General features: G+C 38.3%; 1 protein-coding gene across 1 annotated transcript in view; it reads left to right on the top strand.

Moving 5' to 3' along the window:
- Positions 1-22,143, top strand: part of COL24A1 (collagen type XXIV alpha 1 chain) — a 440,433-nt gene that overhangs the window by 239,220 nt on the left and 179,070 nt on the right. The window lies entirely within an intron of this gene.

The following is a 22,143-nucleotide window of genomic DNA, read 5'->3' as shown; positions in this document are numbered from 1 at the left end:
CAGAATATGGAAGGACATTTCATTGGGAACAGCATGAACACAAAATATATGGAGGCATGAAAGATTGGGAGTCTTTTTAGAACTGTATCATAAGCAGTTCAGAATGGCTGCTGCTGCTGCTGCTAAGTCACTTCAGTCGTGTCCAACTCTGTGCGACCCCATAGATAGCAGCCCACCAGACTCCCCCGTCCCTGGAATTCTCTAGGCAAGAACACTGGAGTGGGTTGCCATTTCCTTTTCCAATGCATGAAAGTGAAAAGTGAAAGTGAAGTCGCTCAGTTGTGTCCAACTCTTTGCGACCCCATGGACTGCAGCCTACCAGGCTCCTCTGTCCATGGGATTTTCCAGGCAAGAGTACTGGAGTGGGGTGCCATTGCCTTCTCCGTCAGAATGGCTACTGCTGCTGCTGCTGCTAAGTCACTTCAGTTGTGTCCGACTCTGTGTGACCCCATAGACGGAAGCCCACCAAGCTCCCCCTTCCCTGGGATTCTCCAGGCAAGAACACTGGAGTGGGTTGCCATTTCCTTCTCCAATGTGTGAAAGTGAAAGTGAAGTCACTCAGTCAGAGGTAGAACACAGTATGTCACAGCTCACCTGGCTCTTGTTACTGCCTATAATGTCCTTCCTATCTTTTCTGGATTACAAATACTACCTACTCTTCTTCCACAAGTCAGCCCAAGCCCAAGTATCACTTCCTTTAAACCTGATCTTGGATTCCTTCTTTCTCATTTGTAAAACTTAAGTGAGCTATCTATTTATGTTTATTGTCAGGGTTAGAAAATAACTGCCTAAGATGAAGTATGCTCACAGGAGGTGTTTAATAAATAGCAGTGGTTGTATTAGTTGTTATTATTGTTGTATAAACAGAAGGATAACAAGGAAGTTCTATTTTTTTTAATAAAGTAAGATCTATGAGAACTTACCATGTTTACTTTCTAGAGCTGTTGTCAGTAGTTTCTTTGGTCATACTGAAGCTCCAGAATGCTAGACACACCCTCCTCACTATGAAATAAAAATACTCCAGTTTTTTTTTTATTACATCTTTCTCACCTGTTCAAAAGATTTGAAATACCTAGAGTTTTTCCTCTTCTTATTTTAAATTTTAGTTGGAGGAAAATTGTTTTACAATAGTGTGTTGGTTTCCGCCATACATCAGCATGAATCAACCATAGGTATACGTATGTCCCCTCCCTCCTGCTTCCTCCTCCTCTTTATATTTAAGTTATAGAATTTTAGAACTGGAAAGTGTACAAGACATTATCTAGTTTATCCCATTTGTTTTCTACAGTTGGAAGAATGAGATACAATCTGGTCACATGACTTGCTTCAGAATTGAAGATCTAATCTGGAACTCAAGTCTTTATAGATTCATACATGGAAATATTAATATCATCATGTTATTTTTCTCATTTTTAGATGTAGACATTGATGGGAAGCATAAGACAATAGATTTTCTGACTCTAGTTTTATCTTCGGATAGAGTCTACAGAAAACTCAATCCTTATGGGGTCTGACCTGGTGGCTCAGAGGTTAAAGCATCTGCCTGCAATGTAGGAGACCTGGGTTGGATCCCTGGGTCCAGAAGATTCCCCTGGAGAAGGAAATGGCAACCCACTCCAGTATTCTTGCCCAGAGAACCCATGGACGGAGGAGCCTGGTGGTCTATACACTCCATGGGGTCACAAAGAGTTGGACATGACTGAGCGACTTCATTTTCTTTCCCTTTTGGGGTCTGCATGGAAAAAAAAAACTGACTTAATGCTTTGTGAATGATCCTAGTGAATTTCACTCTAAAACTCTAGTTATTAGAGTTTTAGGAAGAGCTAGCAATTCAAAGGGAGAGGGCAATGGCACCCCACTCCAGTACTCTTGCCTGGAAAATCCTATGGAAGGAGGAGCCTGGTAGGCTGCAGTCCATGGTGTCGCGACGAGTCGGACACGACTGAGCGACTTCACTTTCACTTTTCACTTTCATGCATTGGAGAAGGAAATGGCAACCCACTCCAATGTTCTTGCCTGGAGAATCCCAGGGACGGGGGAGCCTGTTGGCTGCCGTCTATGGGGTCGCACAGAGTCGGACACGACTGAAGCAACTTAGCAGCAGCAGCAATTCAAGGGGAGAAGGCAATGGCACCGCACGCCAGTACTCTTGCCTAGAAAATCCCATGGACGGAGGAACCTGGTAAGCTACAGTCCATGGGGTCTCAAAGAGTCAGACGTGACTGAGCGACTTCACTTAAACTTTTCACTTTCATGCATTGGAGAAGGAAATGGCAACCCACTCCAGTGTTCTTGCCTGGAGAATCCCAGGGACGGGGAGCCTGGTGGGCTGCCGTCTGTGGGGTCGCACAGAGTCAGACATGACTGAAGCAACTTAGCAGCAGCAATTCAATGTTGTGCCACACAAGTATCATAGTAGTATAATTCCTCTTATTTCTTATCCAACGTACATTTTTTAAGAAAAACTAATAATCTGTGCTGATATTCACTTTATCGCCTTTGATTTATTGCCAAGACACTCATTCAAAAGAGTGGAATACGTGAACGACATTGCTAGGCGATTTAGTTCAGGAAGGACAGAACCAGTTGCCTTTCTAGTCTCAAGATTCCTATAACATAAGCATGAGTAAAAGCATCTGTTAAGTAGACATTCCAGGCATATTCTTTTAATCATTGCCAGACCTTCTCTAGGCAAAACTTCATTCTGAACTTTTATTTCATGACTGCATGTATGATCCAAGGGAATACAAGTCAAATAGTTGTCAGGGAAATTTCAGAGACTGAAATCCCTATTTGGATACTGAGCAGACCAGTTCTATCTTTTAGGAAACTTGTATATCCAAATGTCAAGAGTCTGAAGTAGAGGAACTGTGATACCAAAACAAATTGTTGTCCAATCAGGATCCTCTTAAATAATGAAGTGCTTTCCACACTTAACTGACTATGTAAAATATTCCACATTATTCATCAATGTCTGGCATGTATTATATTCTCAAATAATGTTAACTAAATGAATTTATTTTATGACAGCTCTTTATGTCATAAATTTATTTTATGATACTTTTTAAAGTGTGAATGAATGCAGACTTTCATTGATGAGCTCTAGTACTTTTCTAGTAGCATCGTTAGGATTTTCTATGTAAAGAATCATGTCATCTGCAAACAGTGAAAGTTTTACTTCTTCTTTTCCAATTTGTATTTCTTTTATTCCTTTTTCTTCTGATTGCCCTGGATAGGACTTCCAAAGTTATGTTGATTAAAAGTGATGAGAGTGAACATCCTTGTCTTGTACCTGATCTTGAAAGAAATACTTTCAACTTTTCACCATTGAGTGTGATGATAGCTGTGAGTTTGTCATGTATGGCCTTTATTATGTTAAGGCCCACTTTCTGGAGGATTTTTATCATAAATTGTTGAATTTTGTCAAAAAGCTTTCTCTGCATCTATTGAGATGATTACATAGTTTTTATTCTTTAATTTGTTAATGTGGTGGATCACACTGATTGATTTGTAGATATTGAAAAATCCTGGCATCCTCGGGATAAATCCCACTTAATCATTATGTCTGATCCTTTTAATGTATTGCTGGATTCAGTTGTTAGTGTTTTGTTGATGATTTTTGTGTCTGTGTTCATGAGTGATGTTGGCCTGTAATTTTTTTGTGTGCATGGTATCTTTGTCTGATTTTGTATTTAGGGTGATGGTGACCTCATAGTATGAGTTTGGAGTGTTCCTTCCTCTGCAGTTTTGGGAATAGTATCGGAAGGATAGGTGTTAACTCTTCTCTAAATGTTTGATAGAATTCACCTGTGAAGCCACCATGTCCTGGACTTTGTTGGAAATTTTTAAATTTCAGTTTCACTACTTGTGATTGGTCTTTTCATATGTTCTCTTTCTTTCTGATCCAGTATAGGAAGATCGTACCTAAGAATCTGTCCATTTCTTCTAGGTCATCCATTTTATTGTCACATTTTATTGTAGTAGTTTCTTATGATCCTTTGTATTTTCTGTGGTGTTTGTTGTAACTTCTCCTTTTTCATTTTTAATTTTATTGATTTGGGTCCTCTCTTTTTCTTGATAAGTCTGTCTAAAGATTTAACAATTTTGTTCATCTTTTCCAAGAAATAGCTTTTAGTTTCATTAATCTACTGTTTCCTTTGTTTCTGTTACCTTTATTTCTGTTCTGATCTTTATGATTTCTTTTCTTCTACTAAGTTTGGATTTTATTTTTTCTTCTTTCTCTAGTTGCTTTAGCTGTAAAATTAGGTGGTTTGAGGATTATTTTTTCTTGCTTCCAGAGATAAGCTTGTATTGCTGTAAAATTCCCTCTTAGAACTGCTTTTGCTGCATCTCTTAGGTTTTGGATCATCATGATTTCATTTTCATTTGTCCCTATGTATTTATTTCCTCTTTGTTTCATAACATATTGCTTAGCCTCCACATTTTTTTTTAGTTTTTTTTTTTTTTTCCTTGTGGTTGTTTTCTAATCTCATAGCATTGTGGTTAGAAAAGATGCTTAATATGATTTCAGTTTTCTTAAATTTACCAAGGCTTATTTTGTGGCCCAGCATGGGATCTATCCTGGGGAATGTTCCATGTGAACTTGAGAAGAACATGTATTCTGCTGCTTTTGGATGAAATATTCTATAAATATCAATTAAGTTAATCTGATATGTCATTTAAGACCTATGTTTCCTTATTGATTTTCTATCTAAATGACCTATCCATTCATGTAAGTGGGGCATGGAAGTCCACTATTATTATGTTACTGTTAATTTCTCCTTTTTGCCTTATATTTTGAGATATTCCTATGTTGAGTGCTTATACATTTACAATTGTTATATCTTTTTGGATTGATCCTTTGATCATTATATAGTGTCCTTCTCTGTCTTTGTAATAGTCTTTAAAGTCTGTTTTGTCAGATATGAGTATTGCTGCTCCAGATTTCTATTAATATCCATTTGCATGGAACACCTATTCCCACCCCCACACTTACAGTTTGTATGTGTCCCTACATCTGAAATGGGTCTCTTTGAGATAATATGTATATGGGTCTTGTTTTCGTACTCATTCAGTTAGTCTGTGTCTTTTGGTTATAGCATTTAAGCCATTTACATTGAAGGTAATTACCAATATTATGTTCTTATTGCCATTTTAATTGTTTTGGATTTGTTTTTGTAGGTCTTTTTGCTTCCCTTTTTTATTCTCTTCTCTTGTGATTTGATGACTATCTATAGTGTTGTACTTGAATTGCTTTTTCTATTTAGTGTTTTTATATATTGTAGAGTTTTGGTTTGCTGTTACCTTGAGATTTTAATATAGCCATCTATATGTAAATATATAAAAGATTGTTTTAAGTTTCTGGCCTCTTGATTTCAAATGCATTTCCAGTATTCTGCATTTGTATTCTCTCCTCATGATTGCTGGGTTTAATATTATATTGTATGTGGATGATTTCCCACCTTTACTTTATGTTTGCCTTTCCTGGTGAGCTCTTCCATTCATAATTTTCTTGTTTCTAGTTGTGGGTTTTTCTTGTCTACCTAGAAAATTTCCTTAGCATTTGCTGTACAACTGGTTTTGTGGTGATAAATTCTCTTAATTTTTACTTGTCTGTTAACCTTTGATTTCTCTGTCAAATCTGAATGAGAGCCTTGCTGGATAGGATATTTCTTGGTTACAGATTTTTCCTTCCATCACTTTAAACATATGATCACTCTATTTTGGCCTACAGGATTTCTACTGAAAAATCAGCTGATAACCTTATAGGGATTCCATTGTATGTTATTTTTTGCTTTTCCCTTGTTACTTTTAATATTTTTTCTTTGTTTTTAATTTTTGTCAATTTGATTAAAATGTACCTCAGAATGTTCCTCCTTGGATTTATCATGTATAGGACTCTCTGTGTTTCTTGGATTTGGGTGGTTGTTTCCATTCCCATTGTTGTTGTTTACTCACAAAGTTGTGTCCAACTCTTTGCAATGCCATGAACTGCAGCATGCCAGGCTTCCCTGTCCTTCATTATCTCCCCGAGTTTGCTCAAGCTATGTCCATTGAGTTGGTGATGCCATCCAGCCATCATCCTCTTTCACTACCTCCTCCTGCCCTCGATCTTTCCCAGCATCAGGGTATTTTCCAATAAGCCAGCTCTTCGCATCAGGTGGCCAAAGTATTGGAACTTCAGCTTCAGTCTTAGTCCTTCCATGAATATTCAGGGTTGATTTCCTTTAGGATTGACTGGTTTACTATCCTTGCTGTCCAAAAGAGTCTCAAGAGTCTTCTCCAACATCACAATTCAAAGACATCAATTCTTTGGTGCTAAGCCTTTTTATCACATCTGTACATGACTACTGGAAAAACCATAGCTTTTACTCTATGGACCTTTGTCAGTAAAGTGATGTCTCTGCTTTTTAATGCTCTATCTGGTTTGTCATAGCTTTTCTTCCATGGAGCTAGTGTCTTTTTTTTTTTTTTTAATTTTTTGTATGTTGGGACATCCAGGACATCTAGTTGTCACATCCTAAGGTCACTTCTTTTTTTATGGTCTCTTGATACTTGTCTTTATTTTTTTTTTATTTTACAATATTATATTGGTTGGTTTTGCCATACATTGACATGAATCCGCCCCGGGTGTACATGAGTTCCCCTTCCTGTGACCCCTTCCCAACCTCCTTCCTCCCCTTATTCTCCCTCTGGGTCATCCCCGTGCACCAGCCCCAAGCATCCTGTATCATGCGTCGAACCTGGACTGGTGATTCATTTCACGTATGATAATATACATGTTTCAATGCCATTCTCCCAAATCATCCCACCCTCACCCTCTCCCACAGAGTCCCAAAGACTGTTCTATACACCTATGTCTCTTTTGCTGTCTCGTATACAGGATTATCATTTGCATCTTTCTAAATTCCATATATATGCATTAGTATATTGTATTGGTGTTTTTCTTTCTGGCTTACTTCACTCTGTATAATAGGCTCCAGTTTCATCCACCTCATTAGAACTGATTCAAATGCATTCTTTTTAATGGCTGAAAAATACTCCATTGTGCATATGTATCACAGATTTCTTATCCATTCGTCTGCAGATGGACATCTAGGTTGCTTCCATGTCCTGGCTATTATAAACAGTGCTTCAATGAACATTGGAGTACATGTGTCTCTTTCAATTCTGGTTTCCTCGGTGTGTATGCCCAGGAGTGCGATTGCTGGATCATGTGGCAGTTCTATTTCCAGTTTTTTGAGGAATCTCCACACTGTTCTCCACAGTTGCTGTACTAGTTTGCATTCCCACCAACAGTGTAAGAGGGTTCCCTTCTCTCCACACCCTCTCCAGCATTTATTGCATGTAGACTTTTGGATAGCAGCCATTCTGACTGGTGTGAAATGGTATCTCATTGTGGTTTTGATTTGCATTCTCTGATTATGAGGAATGTTGAGCATTTTTTCAAGTGTTTGTTAGCCATCTGTATGTCTTCTTTGGAGAAATGTCTGTTTAGTTCTTTGGCCCATTTTTTGATTGGGTCGTTTATTTTTCTGGAGTTGAGCTGAAGGAGCTGCTTGTATATTTTGGAGATTAATTCTTTGTCAGGAAGCTAGTGTCTTTTAATTTCATAGCTGCAGTTACTATCCACAGTCATTTTTGGAGCCCAGTAAAATAAAATCTGTCACTGTTTCCACTTTTTCCCTATCTGTCACCATGAAGTGATGGCATCAAATGCCTTGATCTTAGTTTTTTGAATGTGAAGTTTTAAACCAGCTTTTTTCACTCTCCTCTTTAACCCTTATTTAAAGGGTTTTTAGTTCCTCTTTTCTTTCTGCCATTAGAGTGGTATTATCTGCATATTTGTGGTTGTTGATATTTCTCCCAGTAATCCTGATCCAGCTTGTGAGTCATTCAGCCCAGTATTTCACAGAGTATATAAGTTAAATAAGCAGAGTAGTTTTCAGCTATTATCTCCTCAAATATTTTCTCAGACCCTTTCTCACTTTTCATTCTAGGAGTCCTGCAATGTGACTGTTGATGCATTTAATATTGTCCCAAAAGTCCCTTAGACTGTCCTTATTCCTTTTCATTATTTTTTCTTTATTTTGTTTCTTGGCAGTGATTTCCATGATTCTATCTTCCAGTTCACTTCTTCTGCCTCAGTTATTCTGCTATTGATTCCTCCTAGTGTATTTTTCATTTCGGTTATTATATTGTTCAGCTCTGTTTTTTTCATTTTTTAAGTCTTCTAGGTCTTTGGTAATGGAGAAGGCAATGGCACCCCACTCCACTACTCTTGCCTGGAAAATCCCATGGACAGAGGAGCCTGGTAGGCTGCAGTCCATGGTATCACGATGAGTCGGACGTGACTGAGCGACTTCACTTTCACTTTTCACTTTCATGCATTAGAGAAGGAAATGGCAACCCACTCCAATGTTCTTGCCTGGAGAATCCCAGGGACGGGGGAGCCTGGAGGGCTGCCTTCTATGGGGGTCACACAGAGTCAGACACGACTGAAGTGACTTAGCAGCAGCAGCAGCAGCTCTTTGGTAAACATTTCTTATATCTTCTCAGTCTGTGCCATCATTCTTTTTTTTGAGATCTTGTGTCATCTTTACTATCATTACACTGAATTATTTTTCAGATACATTGCCTATCTCCACTTCCCTTAGTTGTTGTTCTGGGTTTTTATCCTGTTCCTTTAGATGAAATGTATTTCTCTGCCATCTCATTTTGTTTAACTTTCTCTATTTGTGGTCTCCATTCTGCAGGCTGCAGGATTGTAGTTGCTCTTGCTTCTGTTGTCTGTCCCCTGGGGGGTGAGGTTGGTCTTGGGGCTTGGGTAGGCTTCCTGGTGGGAGAGATGGGTACCTACTCACTGGTGGGTAGAGCTGGATCCTGTATTAGATCCTGTATTAGAGCTGGATCCTATCCCTCTGGTGGGCAGGGCTGTGTCAAGGGGTATGTTTATAGGTGGCTGTGGGATCAGGAATACTTTAAGAAGCCTGCCTGCTGATGGGTGGGCCTGTGTTTCTATCCTTTTTGTTGTTTGTGCTAAGATCCCAGCACTGGAGCCTGCAGGCTGTTGAGTGGGGCCAGTCTCTGCCAAAATGTTTACCCCAGGAAAGATCATACTAATGAGTATTTCCTGAAGCTTCCACCACCAGTGTCCTTGTCCCTACAGTGAGCCATAGCCACCCCCTGCCTACCTAGGAGACTTCCCAGGTCCCATAGGTAGGTGTGGCCCAGGGTTCTGTGGAGTCACTGCTTTGCCTTGGGTCCCAGGGCCCATGAAATCTTGTGTGCACCCTCCAGGAATGGAGTTTCTGTTTCTCCTAGTCCTGCACTAAAGCACCACTAGCCTTCAAAACCAGATGCCCTAGGAACTCCTCTTCCATATGGCAAACCCCCAGACTGGAGAGCCTGATGTGGGGCCTAGATCTCTGAGTCCTGTGGGAGAAGCTCTGTGATATAATTATTTTCCAATTTGTGGGTCACCTACCCAGGTGTATGGTATTTGATTTTATCACGAATGCAACCCCTTCCTACCATTTCATTGTGGTTTCTACTTTGTCTTTGGATGTAAAGTATATTTTTTTTATAGGTTCCAGTCTTTTTTGTTGATGGTTATTTCACAGTTATTTGTGATTTTGACATTTTTGTGAGAGAAAATGAGCTCAAGTCCTACTCTTCTGTCTTATCCTTGTCTCATGGCCCTTTCAGATATTCCTGGAGCACCTGGCTCCCCCCTACTCAGTAAAGCAGCTTATTCTGTGAAAGCGCATGCTGGGCCTGAGAGTAAACCCATAGATAAAGATCTTAAAAGATGTGTGTGCAGCTCATCTCTGTTTCTACTGCCACTGCTCTATCTAATTTATTCACTCTTTCATTCCAGATATATTATCTTATGTATTCCAGGCAGTATGTTGGACATAAGGGATTCAGTATCAGACAGGACATCATCTTGGCTTTATAGAACATACAGACTGATAAACTTAAAGTCACATCTTCCTAAATCGTGAAAGATAAGGCACAGTGAGCTAAAGTAGCTTATTCCAAGTGACAAGAAGTATATCCTTCGCTTACAGATTTTGTTTGAAAATAGGAGTAAAGTGGCCCAGAGATTGCCTATTTCGAAATAGTGATGTATGTACAAATAAATAGAAAGTATTTGTTCATGCTTGACAAATCATAAAATTACCCTCAAAAGGTCTGAAAAAATTACCCTGAAAAGGTCTGAAGAAATATTATGGATGATAAATAAATAGACAATATCCTCCTTTTGACAGTATCAGTTCAGTTCAGTTCAGTCGCTCAGTCGTGTCCGACTCTCCGCGACCCCATGAATCACAGCACGCCAGGCCTCCCTGTCCATCACCAACTCCCGGAGTTCACTCAAACTCATGTCCACAGAATCGGTGATGCCATCCAGCCATCTCATTCTCCGTCGTCCCCTTCTCCTCCCGCCCCCAACCTTTCCCAGCATCAGAGTCTTTTCCAGTGAGTCAACTCGTCTCATGAGGTGGCCAAAGTATTGGAGTTTCAGCTTTAGCATCAGTCCCTCCAATGAACATCCAGGATTGATCTCCTTTAGAATGGACTGGTTGGATCTCCTTGCAGTATAAGGGACTCTCAAGAGTCTTCTCCAACACCACAGTTCAAAAGCATCGATTCTTCGGCGATCAGCTTTCTTCACAGTCCAACTCTCACATCCATACATGACCACGGGAAAAACCATTGCCTTGACTAGACGGACCTTGGTCGGCAAAGTAATGTCTCTGCTTTTTAATATACTATCAAGGTTGGTCATAACTTTCCTTCCAAGGAGCAAGCGTCTTTTAATTTCATGGCTGCAATCAGCATCTGCAGTGATTTTGGAGCCCAAAAAAACAAAGTCTGACACTGTTTCCACTGTTTTTCCATCTATTTCCCATGAAGTGATGGGACCAGATGCCATGATCTTTGTTTTCTGAATGTTGAGCTTCAAGCCAACCTTTTCACTCTCCTCTTTCACTTTCATCAAGAGGCTTTTGAGTTCCTCTTCACTTTCTGCCATAAGGGTAGTGTCATCTGCATATCTGAGGTTATTGATATTTCTCCCAGCAATCTTGATTCCAGCTTGTGCTTCTTCTACTTTCTTTAAAAAAAAATTTTTTTGAACTTATTTTGAATTGGAGTATGGCCAATTAACAGTGTTGCGATAGTTTCAGGTGAACAACAAAGGGACTCATCCATACATATACATGTATCCATTCTCCCCCAAATACTCCTCTCATCCAGACAGCCAGGTAACAATGAGCAGGGTTCCATGTGCTATACAATAGGTCTTTGTTGGTTAGTCATTTTAAATATAGCTGTGTCGGCATACTTCCTTTTTATATATAGGACATTTCTGTAAATTTCCTTTTTTTCTCTTCCTCTCTAAATGTTATTGGTCTTAGCCTTTTATTTTTCTCAGTGTATTTACTTTCTTTGGTGACTCATTTACTCTCTAGGTCTTTGCTCTAGACCCTCTTACATAATTGTATATTAAATATCCCCACCAAAGTGTTTCATATATGCCTCATATTTCTTATATCTAAAAAGGAAGTCCTCTTTCTTATCCAAACATGTTATATACCCTTTCTTTCCACTATTCTACATCTTCCCTTTTCCTGTCTCGACTGACAAGAGTCTGTATTGTTCTTGGACAAATGTATGAGAAGTTGAGATAGAGAAATAAATCGCTTGTAATAAAAACACATTTTTCCATGTAGTGTTTGAAGTGATTTCCTCATGTCTAATGGATCTTCTGTTTCTCCTGTCTTCCAAGTTTATACCAGATTGAACCATGAAAACATAACGTTTTTAAGGTTAAAATGTAGTAGTAGTCAAATATCAGCAATTATATATGGCACTACCAATTACTACTTTTATTGTTGTAAGATGACTACTAAAATTCTCTTAAACAAAGAATACACATAATAGTATCAGTGTAAACACTGAAGTTAATGTGTTTCTAAGATAAAACAGAACTAAATTTTAGGGAATTAGCATTGTATATTGTATTTTCAAATGAATTTGAAGAGTTTGGGGGTGTGAAATTCTTTATCCTTGTAAGTATGATTGTTTTTTACATTGACTAGAAACTTTGAAACAATACAGAATAGTTCCACAGTTAAGGCACAATGATTTTTTAAAAAGATAATTGTCAAATCTAAGAACTTCATATAAAATTTTTTTTAACATTTTGGCTTTAACTAGGAAATATCCTAACTTTATTTTCAATAGGATGTGGTTACTTTTAAAAAAATTAAACTTGAGTATTTTACAGTTTTACTGAATTTTTGGGGAAAAAAATAGTGTTTCTTTTCAATTGTAGCAAGTTATTTATTATGTATAATAAATACATTATACATAAGGCCTTATTATACATAAGGCCTTTTGGCCTTCTGAGTTTCCACCTTAGCTAACAAAATCTTTAAATAGATTATGACATATCCCATTTTGCAAAAAGTGAAATGTTTCAATTATTATAGAGTTATCTAGCTCTTGACACATAGCATGTCATGTTCTGGCTGTAAGCTTTGTTTTTCGTTTTTTAATGTGTGTTAGAGGTGGTATCGGAGAAGGCAACGGCAAGCCACTCCAGTACTCTTGCCTAGAAAATCCCATGGACGGAGGAGCCTGGTAGGCTGCAGTCCATGCGGTCGCTACGAGTCAGACATGACTGAGCGACTTCACTTTCCCTTTTCACTTTCACACATTGGAGAAGGAAATGGCAACCCACTCCAGTGTTCTTGCCTGGAGAATCCCAGGGACGGGGGAGCCTGGTGGGCTGCCGTCTATGGGGTCACACAGAGTCGGACACGACTGAAGTGACTTAGCAGCAGCAGCAGCAGCAGAGGTGGTATAGGTGTTTTGAAACATTTTTAATGAAAATTCTTTATCAAAAAGGTGTAAATTGCTGATAATTCTTTTAAGTTGAGGCTATGGCTTCAACACGGAGAAGGCAATGGCAAGCCACTCCAGTACTCTTGCCTAGAAAATCCCATGGATGGAGGAGCCTGGTAGGCTGCAGTCCGTGAGGTCGCTAAGGGTCGGGGACACGACTGAGCGACTTCACTTTCACTTTTCACTTTCCACTTTCACACATTGGAGAAGGAAATGGCAACCCACTCCAGTGTTCTTGCCTGGAGAATCCCAGGGAAGGGGGAGCCTGGTGGGCTTCCGTCTATGGGGTCACACAGAGTCGGACACGACTGAAGTGACTTAGCAGCAGCAGCATGGCTTCAACAACTACTTTGAATTTCCCTTAAATACCCAACAGAAATGGTTTGGGTTTTGTGGGCCGTACAATCTCTATCCCAACCATTCAGTTCTGCCTTCATAGGATGAAAGCAGTCATAGACAATAGATAAATAAATGGTCATGGCTGTGTTCCAACAAAACTTTATTTACAAAAACAGGCAGCCAGCTCTCAGGGTCATGACTTTGCTGACTCCTACTTTATTTGATACTCTGTAGTGATTTATTTTATGGTAACTTTTATTATCGACTTTATATTTTAGTTATTAATTGACTATTATGTCTTATACATGATACATAATCATAACTAATGAAATAAGAATGAAAGTTTATGCATTTCATCTTTGGGAAAATGTGCATCATTCCAAAACTACTTAGAATATTTCTACTGAAGTGTCTAACTTCATAGATGTGAAAAACTGGAGAAAACTATAAGAAGGAATCAAGTCTTAATAAAACTTCAAATCAAGAATAAAACTGAGTCATTGTGATAGTTTTAAAATATGTCTACAAATTCTTTGATGTTCCTCTTTTCCGAAAGACAATCTTATTTCACTCTGAGTGTGTGGTGGATTTAGTGACTCACTTCTAATGAATAGGCTGCAGCAGAAGCAGCAGCGTGTAACTAGGTCATGAAAGACATTGCCGCTTCTTCCTTGCTCACTCTCTTAGATTATTCTTTCTCCTGGATTAGTCTCTCTTTTGAATTATTCACTCTGGCTACTACATAATCGAACTGTACAGAGGCCTACATAGCAAGAAACTGCGGCCTCCAGCTAATAACCTTCTTGAAAATGAATTCCCTATTCTCAGTCCACGTCTTCAGATGACTACAGCCCATGTCAAATCTTAACTACAACCACATGAAAAACTCTGAGCTAGAATCACCCAAGCTAAGCTACTCTGAATTCTTGACTGATGGAAACTGTGAGATAATAAGTGTCTGTTGTTTTAAAGCCACTGACTTTGCAGTAATTTGTTCTGCAGCAAGACGTAGCTAGTACAGTTGTATGAATGATTTCAATGTCTCTTTTGAAATGAAGAAGAATGAATTGAAAGGAACAGAAAAGGAAACCATATTTTTACTCTGAGGGTCCACAGACTAAAAATATGGATAAATTGTGTGCATTTTCACATACTCATAATTTGCATTTGAGCACTTTAAAATTGAATGTATAATTTTCTGTCCTTGGCTCTCGTTGGCATATGTGGTGCTTAAGGTTATGGGTTAAAATTAGAGCAAGTCATGGCAGCTTAATCTGTCCTTTTAAACAGTGCTTTCTGCAATAAAGAAGAGAAGGTTATAGGGAACCTTCACTTAACACATGTCTCTGCTTTGAGTTATGTAACTCACAAAGCATTCACAGGAAAGGAAGCTATATAGAGATAACTTCTGGGACCTTATCTAGAGATAACTCACAGACCTTGAGAGCCTATAAAACCTGCTAATACCTTCTCTCTGATACAAATGTGTTGTAATAAGCCATAATATTAGCCTTTTTTAAAAAAAAAACTCATCCTATGAAATAGAGCAAAAAATTGGTTTTGAATATAATTTCCTTCTATTCAGAAGAGTATTTTTCTATTGTAGATGAGTTTCTTTTATTTGGCAGATAGAACAAAATTTAGATTCTAAATAAAATAATTTTATTTTTAAACTGTGTCCTCAGGCAGTTATTGTGCCTCCTCCTTTTTGTTGTCACAGTTCTTAGAATAATAAACCACCCAACTTTTTCCCACTTTCGCTTTGGCAAAATTATATTCAAACACACAAGATACTTAAGTTGTTCTTAAAGATCACCACCAGCCTTCTAATTGCCAAACCCTATGACTGTCTGACTGAACTGAACTGAACTGATGACTGTTTCAGTATTCATCCTTTTCAACCCTTCCCACATAATACCAATTTCTATCTAAAAATTTTCCCTTCTTGAACGTTTTTTTGCATTCCTGGTTCCCCTCCTCTCTGACTCTTCATTTTTTTCCCTCTATCTATTTCTTCCAAAGAATCTTCATTAAAATTCTCTCCTGTTTTTGTTCTATTACTGTATGTACTGTGTCATTCTTATGATTTCAGGATTGATTTTTCTATGGACTCACAAATTAATATTTCAGAATAAACTCTCTCAGAGCCATAATTATCCCATGACTGAATTCATCTCTCCTCTGACACTGACTTCTCCCCTGAGCTGCTGTTCCAAGTCATGATACCATTGTCATAAGAGTTATTACAGTTAACCTGTACAATTACAATAGCTTCTAACTCTTCACACCATTTTCTGTTTTTATTTCCCATTTCTACACATTGAACATAATGTTGTTAAATTACTATCCTTTCAGTACAGATATGATTATATTCCTCCTTTACTCAAACCAACAATGATTCTACAAACACAAATTCTTCTGCAAGCACCACAAATACAAATGTCTCACTTGGCAGTCAAAGCCCTCAATAGTACATCACCATATATCTGTTCAAGTCTCTTTCCTACACATATCCTGTGCTCCAGACAATCTGGATTTACTTTATCTTTGACAAATGTTTCATCATTTGCTACCTCCTACTTTCTGTTCAAATCATTCCCTCTGCTTTGAATATATTTTCACCATTTATCTTGTCAACAGTTAGCCATACCTCAAATAGTGTGTTCTCTGTAAAGCTTTTCCTTATGTTCTCAACCAAATACAATATCCCCTGTCTTTGCATTATATAGATTTTATTTTTCTTCCTTGACTTACGGAAAACATGCTTTTTTTTATCCAATTTACTAGATTATTCATTCTTATTAAATTTTACTCACCTTTATATCCTGTACCACTCTTAGCATATAGCTTATTACATGAGTAAATAAATATGCCTTTGATTTTATTTTCTTCAGATCATTTTGTACTTACTGAATAAATTGATTGCAATCAAAACCAGAGATTGGTTCAGTGCACTCTATACCATCTTTATTTGTAGAATCATTTCTGTGAGACTACCTTTTGAATAAGCAAACTGAACTGAGTTACAAAGTTTTACAATTTTATGTCAACACTTGTTAATTCACTATATTTTTAGGGGAATATTAACAGCTATAACAAATAAACCTAGTATTTTTGTAGGCTTAACTTGATAAGAAGTTGTTTTTGCTCATGATAATAGTCCAGTGCCAATATTACCAAGTAGCTCTCCTGTACAAAGTGACTTAGAATCCCAACTTCCTTTTTCCTTACAGTTTCACCACCACCTAGGGCCTTTAGTATGTGGGTTAGAAGAAAGTAAAAGAAAATCACCTGTTTTTCAAATAAATAAATACCAGAGTTCATCAGTTTTGAAACACGAATTGCATCAGTCACATTAGGCTAAGTTTTGCTGCAGAAAGAAACAATCTCAAAATATCAGTGGCTTACAACAACAAAAGCTTGCTTGTTACTAGCAAGCAAAATAACAATGAGCTACCAGTCTATACATAGACATAAACCATTACTCAGCGGTAAAGAATCTGCCTGCCAAATGCAGGAGACACAGGTTTGATCTCTGAGTTGGGAAGATCCCCTGGAAAAGGCAATGGCAACCCACTTCAGTATTTTTGCTTGGGAAATCCCATAGAGAACGTTGGCAGGCTACAGTCTATCGGATGGCCAAAGAGGCAGACAACTAAATGACAAACAACAACAAAATCCTTTTGAAAAGGATGTATACTTTTTTTCTCACTCAACATTATTGTCTTAAAACATTTATGTTGATATATGTAGATCTATCTGGTCCATTAATTTTAATTGCTGTTGAACTTTTCCAGTGTATTAATACATTTCAGTTTATCTGTTTACAAGCCAATAATTCAGATGATTCTACTTTTCTACTTAAATAATGCCACCATGGACATTTTCTGTGTATCTCCTAGTGCATGTATGTGTGAATAGAAACCCAGGTGTCCAGTTAGAAATGAAAGTGCTAGGTTATGGATTAGATGCATCTTCTGTTTTACTGCATACTCTCTTATAACATACTCTACATACAGTTACTCTCCAGAGTGATATACTAGTGATATAAACTGGTTCCATATAGTTCGTCCCCACTTTATAGCCAAAACGTGAGTGTTATCAGATTTAATATGTTTGTATTAGACTTTTGGGGTCCTGAAATAGTCTAAGGAAACCATTTTACATCTGTTCTCTAGCTAAGTTTCATTAAACATTCCCTATGGACATGGATATCATCCTAGGAATTATTTGTCTTTCCAATAAGAACTTATCTCTTCCAATTATGCCCTTTTGATGGACTATGCCTTCTAATACTGACATCAGGAGTGGCAAACTCAAATATACTATTGGGATCAGGCAGGTAGTATAAATAGTGAAATGGTTAGGTATGAGATAAGTGATTGACAGGGACTATGGTGAACTGAAGAGTGCTCACCCAATATTTGTCTTTGAGAACACACTAGCCTAGCATACACTGTGCTAATCATCTGAAGCCAGGCATCTTATAAATCTTTATACATAAAAACTGCTAATATAAAGCCTCCAGATTGATAAATCTTAGCACCTTATTCAGCTTTTTAACATTAGTATGTGTGAACTGTGGGCTAAGCAAAATATTTTTGTAGGTAATATTACTCTGGTATGCATGGTCAGTATTGGGATAAGCTAAATGGGCCCCTACTCCATTCATTCATCTAAATTTGACTTGTTAGGAAAAGGAGTTTTTTTTTCCCCCCTTGAATTAACTAGTCTGTGTTTGGAAAAACTGTTATCACTCAGTCATGTCTGACTCTTTCAGACCCCACAAACTGTAACTATACAGGCTTCCCTGTCTGTGGGATTCTCCAAGCAAGAATCAGTTCAGTTCAGTTCAGTCGCTCAGTCGTGTCCGACTCTCCGCGACCCCATGAATCACAGCACGCCAGGCCTCCCTGTCCATCACTAACTCCCGGAGTTCACTCAAACTCATGTCCACAGAGTCGGTGATGCCATCCAGCCATCTCATTCTCTGTCGTCCCCTTCTCCTCCCGCCCCCAACCCTTCCCAGCATCAGAGTCTTTTCCAGTGAGTCAACTCGTCGCATGAGGTGGCCAAAGTATTGCAGTTTCAGCTTTAGCATCAATCCTTCCAACGAACACCCAGGATCGATCTCCTTTAGAATGGACTGGTTGGATCTCCTTGTGGTACAAGGGACTCTCAAGAGTCTTCTCCAACACCACAGTTCAAAAGCATCAATTCTTTGGTGCTCAGTTTTCTTCACAGTCCAACTCTCACATCCATACATGACCACGGGAAAAACCATAGCCTTGACTAGACGGACCTTACCCTAATGTGAGCTACAGGCTTTAGTTACTAATAATTGATCAAGATTGGTTCACCACTGTATTACATGTACCATACTGACGAAAGATATTAATAATAAGGAGGAAACTATGGGGAGGAGGATGAAAGATACTCTGTATTTAGAGCTCAATTTTTTTGAAATGCTAAAACTGCTCTGAAAAGCAAAGTCCAGTAATAAAAACCAAAAAAACCTACTATTCAGCAGTACCCTCCTTCTAGAACAGTAAGGATCTTAGCCTACACTTCTCCTCTATGACAACCCATTAAAAAAAATTAAGTCAACTGTATTGAGGCAAAATTTATATACATTTTAGATGTAAATTTCAATGGATTTTACTCAGTGTGTGTCCATTTAACCACCATCACAATCAAGATATAAAATATTTCCATTACCTCCTAAATTTTTCAGTACATCTTTCCAGTGAATCCTCACCTTCCACTTCTGTCTATGGGTAATTGTTGATTTATTTATCTATTAGATTTTTTAAAACATCTTCTAAAAGGAATTATACAAAATGCACTCTATTCTGTAAGGCTTTTTATGCTCAGTTTAATGTCTGTGATGTCTGTCCACATTATAGTGCATATTACCAGTTCACTCCTTTCTATACCAAGTGAAGTGAAGTTATGTTGCTCAGTAGTGTCCTACTCTTTGCAGCCTCATTGACTGTAGCCTACCAGGCTTTTCTGTCCATGGAATTTTCTAAGAAAGAGTGCCAGAGTGGGTTGCCATTTCATTCTCCATCTATTCTCCATTTCAAAAGATAGCTTCATAAAGATATAATTTGTTTATCCAACCACCTGCTGATGGACATTTGATTCATTAAAAGTTTTTGACAATTATGAATGAAATTGCTATAAATCATTATTCAGATGTCCTTGCAGATATACATTTTCACTTATTTTAAGAAAATATGTGTAGAACCCATTTTTAAAAAGTTGGGTTATAGTTTCTTTACAATGTTGTGTTGGTTTCTGCTGAGAAAACAAAATGAATCAGCTATATGTTTACATATGCCTTCTCCCTCTTCTTGAGTTGTATGAGTTTTGGATTTTTAATATTCACTTTTATTCAGTTCAGTTCAGTTCAATCGCTCAGTCGTGTCCGACTCTCTGCGACCCCATGAACCACAGCACGCCAGGCCTCCCTGTCCATCACCAACTCCCGGAGTTCACTCAAACTCATGTCCACAGAGTTGGTGATGCCATCCAGCCATCTCATTCTCGGTCATCCCCTGCTTCTCCCGCCCCCAACCTTTCCCAGCATCAGAGTCTTTTCCAGTGAGTCAACTCATCGCATGAGGTGGCCAAAGTATTACAGTTTCAGCTTTAGCATCAGTCCTTCCAATGAACACCCAGGATTGATCTCCTTAAAGAGTTCAATTTCATTGTTTCCGCTCAGATTTGATTAACTGACCATTGATCATTGATTGTTTCAGAATGAAAGTCTTCACTCCTTTTAATTTAAAGAACCATAGAAATAAATTATTAGGTCCCTTTCATCTGAATATGACTACTAATATTATCATGTTGTTTAAAAATATGAAGTAGTATTATCCAATAGAAATATGATGTAAGTCACAAGTGTAATTTAAAATTTTCCAGTAGCCACATTCAAAAATGTAAAAAAAATAGTGAAATTGATTTTAGTAATATTTACTTCAACTAATATATCCAAAGCATTATCATTTTAATATGTTATCAATGTAAATAGTCATTAATTAGATATTTTGCATTCTTTTCGTAGTTCAGTCGCTCAGTCATGTCCAACTCTGCAACCCCATGAACCGCAGCACGCCAGGCCTCCCTATTCATCACCAACTGCCAAAGTCTACCCAAATCCGTGTCCATTGAGTCGGTGATGCCATCCAACCATCTCATCTTCTGTCGTCCCCTTCTCCTCTTGCCCTCAATCTTTCCCAGTGTCAGGGTCTTTTCAAATGAGTCAGCTCTTCACATCAGGTGGCCAAAGTATTGGAGCTTCAGCTTCAACTTTTTGTAGTAGGTCTTTGAAATCTTGAGTGTCTTTTGCATTTATAGCACATGTCAGTGTGGACTAGCCATATTTCAAGTGTTCAGTAGCCACTTAAACTCATCTATTCTATTTAAGCTCATATACTTTAGAAAGCTTCTTTCTCATCCGCCTTATTTGTTAAAGGGGAATTATGATAATACTACCAAATATGGTTGTTGTGAAGATTAAATCAGACATATAGCAAGTGTTTAACATATGTTAGTGTATACATAATCAATAGATAGATGTGGGTGAGGATATATATATCAGTTCAGTCACTCAGTCATATCCAACTCTTTGCGACCCCATGACCCGGAGCACTCCAGGCCTCCCTGTCCATCACCAACTCCCAGAGTTTACCCAAACTCATGTCTATTGAGTCGATGATGCCATCCAACCATCTTATCCTCTGTCATCCCCTTCTCCTCCTGTCCTCAATCTTTCCCAACATCAGGTTCTTTTCAAATGAGTCAGCTCTTCTCATCAAATGGCCATAGTATTGGAGTTTCAGCTTCAGTCCTTCCAATGAACACCCAGGACTGATCTCCTTTAGGATGGGCTGGTTGGGTCTCCTTGTAGTCCAAGGGACTCTCAAGAGTCTTCTCCAAAACCACAGTTCAAAAGCATCAATTCTTCTGCGTTCAGCTTTATTTATATATATATATACATATATATATATGTGTGTGTGTGTATAAAATCATACCCCTATATATTAACTTCAGTTAGCTTCAACACAGCAAACCATTTTTTCATGATTCAGGTATCTTCTAATGCTTATATGTATTACTATATGATGATCTATTAAAGTAGTATCTTTGGTAGCTATTGGAAAACACAATGTTTCAAACATTTTTTTAAAATAAATTATTTATTTATTGGCTATTCTGGGTCTTTGTTGCTGTGCATGGGCTTTTCTCTGGTTGTGACTAGCAAGTACTACTCTTTGGTTGTGGTGCAAGAGCTTCTCATTGTGGTCACTTCTCTTGTTGCTGAGCATTCTAGGGGATGCAGCCTTCAGCAGTCGTGGTTCCTGGGCTCTAGAGTGCGGGCTCCTTAGCTGCGGTGCACAGGCTTAGTTGCTCCATGGCATGAGGGCTCTTCTCAGCCCAGGGATTGAGCCTGTGTCTCCTGCGTGGGCAGGAAGATTCTTTACCACTGACCCAACAGGGAAACCCATTTCATACATTTTTAAGTAAAAGAAAGTAACTTCATAATTGAAGACAGTCAGGAGAAGGATTATACTCTTGTGAAACTTCTATGTTACCATTTTTGTTTTCTACACTGCTTGAAGCAGACTCCATAGAGTCAGAATCCATAAAGCAGAATCCAAAAAGACAGATGTACCATGAGCCTTGTTCCCTCTGGAACAGTGTTACTGATTGCCTTCTTTCACTTCTGCCAAATTCATTCTTTACTCAAGCTGTTTTCTCTGCCTAGAAAGCTCTTCCTCCTTTCTTCCCTTGGCTGGCTGGCCTCTTCTTATTCTGGAGCTCTCAGCTTAAATATTAGGTCTCAGATTCACCCTGATCATCTTTTGTAAAAATATG

The sequence above is a fragment of the Moschus berezovskii genome, chromosome 4 (assembly GCF_049115385.1).
Source record: "Moschus berezovskii isolate FMDL1 chromosome 4, NW_MosBer_1.0, whole genome shotgun sequence".
NCBI classification, from domain to species: domain Eukaryota; kingdom Metazoa; phylum Chordata; class Mammalia; order Artiodactyla; family Moschidae; genus Moschus; species Moschus berezovskii.
This window is presented reverse-complemented; position numbering and strand designations above follow the sequence as displayed.